The sequence below is a fragment of the Mesoplodon densirostris genome, chromosome 2 (assembly GCF_025265405.1).
Source record: "Mesoplodon densirostris isolate mMesDen1 chromosome 2, mMesDen1 primary haplotype, whole genome shotgun sequence".
NCBI classification, from domain to species: domain Eukaryota; kingdom Metazoa; phylum Chordata; class Mammalia; order Artiodactyla; family Ziphiidae; genus Mesoplodon; species Mesoplodon densirostris.
The window spans coordinates 41,440,245-41,448,995 of NC_082662.1; positions in this window are offsets into that span (position 1 = coordinate 41,440,245).

Here is an 8,751-nt window from a genome sequence, read left to right on the forward strand (position 1 = left end):
AATATCCCAACAGGCTTGCAAAACAGAGTCACCTGCCATCATGATGCTGTCTGTGCCCCAGAGAGGACAAGGCTGGCCTGTAATAACTGTCAAATCCCCCAGCTCCGTAAATGTGTCTACTGTCACAGTTTTACCCCTCTTTTGTCGAAACTAATGAGTCACGATTCAAGTAACGTTTTTCTATGGCTCCAAAACCGTTTTGCTTAATGAGGTACTAAGTCTTCATAATTAGGCCCAGAAGGGAATGAGGACGTGGGCCTTAAGAGCAATAATTATTTCAGTTATTTATGGTAATAAAAAATTGAAAATAGGAATTCTTCCTCACAATGCAACTATTTATTCTCTTACATATTTCCTAACAGGCAATTACCCTATTAAGGCTGTGTTTTATTGCTAAAGACAATTAATTGAAATGTAAATTAAATGTAAATCAGCTAATTAAATTGATACGTAATGAACTTGTCAGGCTGGCCTCTCTGATCAGATGCATTTCACTAATAAACAAGCATTGCAGCTGGCCCAATGAGCAGCTGGGGCCAAGGGTGCCTGCGCTGTTCCCCGCCAGACACTCTGGTGAGGAAGGGAGGGTCTGCATTATCCAGATCTTCAGGAAGAAAGGGGAAGAGTTCAGTCAGGCCCTCAGAAATATGTTTTCCTTCCGATACCACTCCATGGCCTCTTTTTTTTTGTGGTTTCAGATGCAATGCTTTCAGATGCAATAGCTAGAGAATTCAACTCAAGCTGAGTCAGGTAAATGGAACATCCAGAAGTAGGGTGAGTTTGGAGTGGCTCCTCAGGGATGCAGTTCCATTTCTCTCTCTCTCAGCTGTGCACTCCCTGTGTTGGCTTCATCTTTAGGTTGGTATCTTCATAGACTACATGCTTATCACATGCAGTGGAAGGGCAGGGTGTCGTTTATACAGTGACTGGAGGAAAATATTGTCTTGTGCCTATTAAACCAGGGCAGCTTTGCAGCTGGCATGCACTGGTACAGCTGTTCCAGTTGTTAGAATAGTGAAACACTTCCCTACAGTTGGTAAATAGCTACTTCCCCCAATAGCTGCTTTCCCCTTAATGGTCTCTCCCTTTCCCTGGTGCCTCCAGCTTCTCCCCCAGGACCCTTCAGTAAGAAAAGGATTAGGGTCTTCAGAACCCTGCTGTGGAGCCACGTCTGGCACCTATTCTGATTGGTTGATGTCCTTGCTCTGCTGCCCGTTAGATATTTGGAAAATTTTTCCATATTGGATCACTCCTAAACCAATCCCTGTGATTAGGGAAATTCCATTTACTGCCTAGCTACACCCCTGAATTCACACTGTGGCAACAGGAAGAATTTTCCTTGATGACTCTAGACTCTAGAGCAACCTTGAATGTGTACCAGAATCACGTGGAAGACTCATAAAAATGTAGACTACTAAGCCCCACCCCCAGAGCTTCTGATTCAGGAGTGGGTCCTGAGACTTTACCTTTCTATCAAGTTCTCAGATGATGCCAATGCTGCAGGACTGAGGACCACACTTTGAGAACCACTGCTCTGGGTCTTTGCCATCCTCAGGAGAATTGAGAGCAAGGTCATTCAAATCATTTTCTGTGTTGGGCAGTTCAAATGAGGAACCTGGTTGACAAAAGCTGTTCTAGTCTAGGCAGTCAGAAAACTATGTGCACAGACCAAATCCACCCTATCACATGTTTTTGTAAACAAAGTTGTTTTGGAACACAGCCATATTCATTTGTGTATGGATTGTCTCTAGTTAGTTACTTCTGTGCTGTGGTGGCAGAGTTGAGACAGAGATCTTATGGCCTGCAAAGTTTAGAATGTTTACTCACTGCCTCTCTCAGAAAAAAGTTTGCCAACCCCTGTTTTAGACTAATCAAGGTCCGCCTCTGCAGTTGAAAGTGAAGGGTCCATCTCATCCGTTAGCCTGGCTGCTACACAGCTGAAGACAAGTAAAATGGATGGAAAGAAAACAAGCCACGTTCACCATACTCCTCATCGGCTAAGTGGGTATGACAATCCTCGCTGTAAAGAAGGTTTATTTTGCAATCAAATGATCAAAGTTACAGAAGTATGAGCAGAAGCAAACAGAAAGGATTCTGTAGCGTCAGGGATATGGGCACGAGGCATAGTATGATTTACTTTAACCCAGTTCCCTAGCTAGCTCAGAGACCCATTCAGCAGCAGACTGGGCTCTCGGCTCTGTCTGCAAATCTAGCACCGCACAGGTCTGGGGAACCTAAGAACTTCCCTCAGACTTCTTCTACATACCATGTTCTGGGGAGGGAGGCATAAATGGTTCTTATCAAGACAAGGCATATCTGAAAACATTCTTTTATTTAACAAATATTTACTGAACACGTACCTGCTTTAAGGAAAAACTGTTGAAGGGACGAGGGATTCAGCAGTGAACAAAATGGATCATCCTGTAGTAAAGTTCACAGGCGGTTGAGCTTTGCCCAGATCCACAGAGCTTCCAAGCAATCTTTTAGTGACTACCCTTTTTAAATCTCATTTTTAAAACATAAAATGTAACACATCCTGGTAAAGAAATAGAACATTTCCAGCATCTCAGGATCAGCCTCCAATACCTCCTACCCCTGTGATCCTTTCTCCCAACATTCTCCTCTCCTTAGAGGTAACCACTATCCTGACTTTTATGAAATTACTTTCTTGCTTTGTTTTATACTTCTACAACCTAAGTGCATATGCCTAAATGAATCAATTTCATTTTCCCTGTTTTGTAACTTCATGTAAATATAATCGCACATTATATACTTTTTTGTCTTATTATTTTCAGTCAGCAATGTATTAAGATTCACCCGATTTTGTGAGTGGCAACATTATCATTTTTGAATAGCATTTCATCATGTGGATCTGCCACACTGTAGACATCCATTCTGCAGGTGGGATGTTTGCAGTTTGAGGCTATTGCAAATGGTGCTGCTATGAGCATGCTTGTGCATGCCTCCTGGACACTTGGGCATGGGTTTCTCTCGGGTATATACCCAGGAATGCAATTGCTGGGTTACAGTGTAGCAGTATCCTCAACTGTATTAGGTAATGCCAAATAGTTTTCAGTCTCACCAATTGACATACTTACTAACAGCGGAAGAATGCTCCCCTTGTTCCATATTCTTGCCAACACTAGATACCATCAGACTTTTTAAAAAATAAATTTATTTATTTATTTATTTTTGGCTGTGTTGGGTCTTCGTTTCTGTGCGAGGGCTTTCTCCAGTTGCGGCGAGCGGGGGACACTCTTCATTGCGGTGCGCGGGCCTCTCACTGTTGCGGCCTCCCCCGTTGCGGAGCACAGGCTCCAGACGTGCAGGCTCAGCAGCCGTGGCTCACGGGCCCAGCCACTCTGCGGCATGTGGGATCTTTCCGGACCGGGGCACGATCCCATGTCCCCTGCATTGGCAGGTGGATTCTTAACCACTGCGCCACCAGGGAAGCCCCCCATCAGACTTTTAAATTCTTGCTAATCTGTGTGTTTAGAGTCACCTCATGTGGTTTGAATGAGCATTTCCCTGATTACAAAGAAAGTTCACCTTTTTGTATGAGTTTTGGCCATTTGGGTTTCCTTCTTATGAACTGCTATTTAAGTCTTTTGGCCATTTGTCTAATGGGCTGAGATGCTGGATGTCTTTCACTTGCCCCTCCAGATCCACTCACAACTTCTTCACTCTGCTCTATGTCCTTGGGGGCGACCCAGATGGATTGCAGCCATGGGTTCCCTGATCCTCTGACTTCAGCACTGGAGCACTGGAGAGCACTGGAGGGAGAGACAGAGGGAGGGAGGGAGGGAGGGAGGAAAGGGGGGAGGTGTGGGGGGTTGGGTATTTAGTTCCTCAATTCTCTCTCTGCTGAGTCACGAGGGGCTGACTGTATCCTTTGATCCAAGGTCACAGCTCCTGGCAGGCAGCTCTCTCCAACAGCTCTTTCTGTTTCTGAGTTCTAGGAACTGTTACCTCTCCTTGTCCTTTTAGACTTAGAGGGCTAATCTTGTGATATCCCTACACAATGCTCTCAGCTTTGTAGATTGTCTATTTATAAGGCTTTCCACGAATTTGCCAACATGACTTTGCCAGCTGTTTGCTGATACAGTTGATTATCATTTTGTAATGAATTTTCAGGAGTCCTTTATTGTGTTTGGGATATACTTCTTTGTTGGTTATATGTATATAAGTATCTTCTCCCACTCAAATCACTTTCTTCATAGTGGTTTAAAAAATTTTTTTTATCGCAAAATAAAATGCAGGTATAGAAAATCACGTGAAACAAAGAATCACTTAATGGATTGTTTTAAGGCAGACACCCTTGTAAATACCAGCTGATGTCAAGTAATAAACTTCACCAGCTAACTCAAAAGCCCTCCCTGTACTCCATCCCAATCGCAGCCTCCTCTCAAAGAACCATTATCTTTCGTTTTTATAGTTTTTCACTCCTTTGCATTTCTTCAGAGGTTTATCATTTAGGGCGAATCCCTAAATAATTCAGATTAGTTTTGCCTGTTTTGTGTGTTTTGTGAGTCTCTTCAAACTAAAATTTCTCCCTCTGCCCCCACCTTTTGACTTGCAATTTATTTGTGGAAGAACTTAGGTTATTTGGCTTTTAGGTGACCTAAGTCTGGATTTTTACCTGCTTCCTCATGGTACAAGTTAATATGTTCCTCTGTCCTCTGTATTTCATGAAAATTGGTAGTTGAATCTAGAGGCTTGATCAAATTCAGGTTAATTAAAAATATATATATAGATAAAACAGAAAGTACATAATGTCTAATTTTCTTTTTGGTGTTAGCACATTTCCTAGTTTGCACAGGAAAGGCAGGTTAAATTTTTCATTCTTTCCCTCTATTTACCAGTTTTTGAGATAATGAGTTTTCTAAGATAATGAGATTTCCTATCTTTCTACAAAATTGAACTAATTTTTTTATGAACTAATAATGTATTTAAACATACTTGGTGTTTTCCAGCCAGTATAGTTGTTATTATCCTAAGTGAAGCCCATTCGTGAGGGCTCCAGCCTCATGACCTCAGCACCTCCCAAGGCCCCACCTCCTAATATTAGTCTGCTGGGCATTAGGCTTCAACACATGAATTTGGGGGGATGCAAACATTCAATCTGTAGCAGATGATATGATTTATGATTTTTTAAAAAGAGCACTTTGGGGAAGACGGACTGCAGGGGAATGAAGGTGAAAGCAGGATTCTTAGGGGAAGGTGTTGCATTCACACAGGTTGGAGATGGTGGTGGCTTGCTCTGAAGTGGCTCTAGAGGAGACAGGGAGGTGGATGGATTTCGGGTGTATTTTGTAAGACTGTTAATGTATTAGATATGAAGGATCAAAAGGGAAGTATCAAGATTAACAACAAAATATTTGGCCCAGGCAACCAGATGGTATTGCCTTTTGCATGGATAAGAAAGACGGGAGGTGATTTGGGGCAGGGATAAAAAAATACCTGGAAATCAAAAATTCTGTGTAAGTCTGAGATAGCTGGTGATCCACTGACTATATGAATCTGAATTTTTGGGGATAGTCTTAGGCTAGAGATGAGAATATGGAATTAGCACAATTCATGGGTTTGCAAGGTGGGGAACATCTAGATGGTTGGAGGTGTTATCACGGTGTCAAAGTGCTTGGGCTTTGAAGCCAGACTGAAGTATGTTTGAATCCTCCCTTTACCACTTACTAGCGTTGTGGCCCTGGGCATGTTACTTTTCGTGTCTCTGACTCCTCATCTACAAAATGGGGACTGTATACCTTGCTCTCAGGGCTGTTGGGAAGATTAAGAATGCATGTAGGGCTTCCCTGGTGGCACAGTTGTTAAGAATCCACCTGCCAATGCAGGGGACACAGGTTCGAGCCCCGGTCCGGGAAGATCCCACATGCTGCAAAGCAACTAAGCCCAGTGCACAACAACTGCTGAGCCTGCGCTCTAGAGCCTGTGAGCCACAACTACTGAGCCTGCTAGCCACAACTACGGAAGCCCACGCTCTTAGAGCCCGTGCTCCGCAACAAGAGAAGCCACCGCAATGAGAAGCCCGTGCACTGCAAGTAGCCCCCACTCTCCACAACTAGGGAAAGCCTGTGCGCAGCAACAAAGACCCAACGCAGCCAAAAAGAAAATAAATAAGATTAATAAATTTATTTTTTAAAAAAAGAATGCATGTAAATCTCCTGGCATTAGTAGTAGTAGATGGAGGCATGGGCACCATCACTCACCTGGTGAAAGCTACTTGAATTATAACCATAGTGCCTAGAAGTAAGTAAACTTGCTAGTTTTTCAAACCCAAATTTTTGAAATATTAACTCATGTTCCATACTACCAAAATAAAATCTAGATAAATGCTTACACAGGCCTGGCAGGGTATAGGAATCGGTGTAGATAGCTACCACTTAAGAACGGTTTTGAGCAGCTAATTCATACTTACTTTCTGGTGGTTGGTAAAGCTGTAAAATATCGACAGGAGAGAACACAGGGGAGAACAGGTCTTATAGAATAAACATGGATTTTGAAGTCAGACAGACCAGGGTTCAATCTCCAGTTTGCTTGACCTTACCCTTAAATGTGAACTTCAGTCAGCAGGGAAGGGCTGCAGAAACACTGACTTCCTATTGGTAACCTCCTTGGCATGACCAGCCTACATCGGCCCCTTCAGGAGCCACATATTTCTTAAATATGTCAACTGGCATCTTTGTCATTTTTACTCTAATGCAGGTCGTCAGAATCCTAGCATTGAGGAGCCCTTGAATTTGAAGCTTGTGGAGCAATTAAACTTCCTCCTGGGAGAATCCAGACCTGGAGATTGTCACTGCTTAGAGATAAGCAATTGTGTATTCATCTCCCTCTTGCCAGAAAAATGGACTGCTCCAGAGTTCATCAAGGACTTATATTTATTTCAATGAGCTGTATGTACATTGCATTCTATGTAATTAATCTAGAAAACTACTCAGCTAATAAACTCAGGGAACCGGCCCATCTTCTATTAATTTCCTTTAATTAGCTATATCATCAGGAGAGCACTGAATGTCTGCTTGAAGTGATTCCTACCCATCTGATGGGAATGGTCAGTAATGCTGAACCAACCTTGGTCTTGCTGATAAGCAAGGTGCTGACACATCCATGCTGTCATCTCAAGACAGTGTTTTGAGTCAGATGTGGCAGAGAGCATTATTCCCATCAGATCCTGGAGCTCAGAGAGATGAAGTGACTTGCCCAAGGTCACAGGGAGTTTTCGTGAATCTGTAAAGCCGGGTCATTAAAAGTATGGGCTCTGGACTTAGGCACATCTGTGTTCAAATCCCAGCTCTGGGGCTTCCCTGGTGGCACAGTGGTTGAGAGTCCGCCTGCCGATGCAGGGGACATGGGTTCATGCCCTGGTCCGGGAAGATCACACATGCTGCGGAGTGGCTGGGCCTGTGAGCCATGGCCACTGAGCCTGTGTGTCCGGAGCCTGTGCTCCGCAAAGGGAGAGGACACAACAGTGAGAGGCCCGTGTACCACAAAAAAAAAAAAAAAAAAAAAAAATCCCAGCTCTGATGGTTACTAGCTATGTGACAGATCTTAGTGGCCCCGGTCAGCACCCACCCCTACCCCCTTGCCCTTGTCATTGCAGGGAATACTGCCCAACTTCTGACTGCCAGCACCTGCATTTATGTGGCCTCCAGAGACTGCTTTGCTCCCTCCCCCAGCAGCCTAGAAGTGACAGAGAATTCAGGTTCCTTGGGAGCAACCTCAACCAAGACTGACTGGAGCTGGTGAAAAATACCCAGCTCTCTCATCCCTGGAGTGGGATAATCCTGAGACATGAGTACACTAGCTCCCCGAGCTTCCCCAGCAGGGTTAGGCTCTGGTTATCCACGGTGGCAACTTGCTTGCTAATAATGACCATTTCATTGGCTGCCTGCCCTCCTCATCTCATTTTCCATTTCTCTACTGTTTTTTCTTGAGATCCCTTCTTAAAGAAATCCCTTGTACTTGGGTCCTTACCCCAGGGCCTGTTTTAGGGTAACCTGAACTAAGTAACCTTTAACAAATCATTTAGCTCCTCTCAGATCCTCAGTTTCCTAATCTGTAAAAAAGGAATCTGTATAATACTCACCTCATAGGTTTGTAGGGAAGCTTAAAGGACACATTGCATATGAAGGGTTTTGCACATGTGTGTTCACACCAGCAAAATTTTAACATTAAAAAAATGGGAAATGACCTAAATGTCTAACAGGAGGGAATGCGAAAATAAATTAGGCTTTACCCATATGATAGAATATCACATAATCAGTAAAAATTATTTTCAATGAATATTCAATGACATGGAGAACTGTATATGAAAATTATATATTACACAATCCAACTGGGGAGCTCAATGGGGGGAAATGTCTAAAATTGTTAATATAACATTATCTAAATTTTGTTAAAATATATTTAAAATACATTGAGTTATCTATCTCTTGGTGGTGGTAAGTTATTTTCTTTAGGCTTTTTCCTATTTTTCAAATGTCAAAGTTTTCCAAACAAGCAGTATTATGTTCATAATCAGGATAAAGGAAATGTTACTTGTAGAAACTGATCAAGATTTCAACTATAATAAAAAATAAAGATGCCTACAAAATGTATAATATCCTAACACTTTGTTTTTATTTTCCTTTTCCCTGGTCAAATGCACTAATTACTAAAAAGAAATTCAGCTTTCATGCAATATCAAAGTGGACAGTAAGTAAGGGCAAGGCTGTGCAAAAGCCTAAAGAGTGT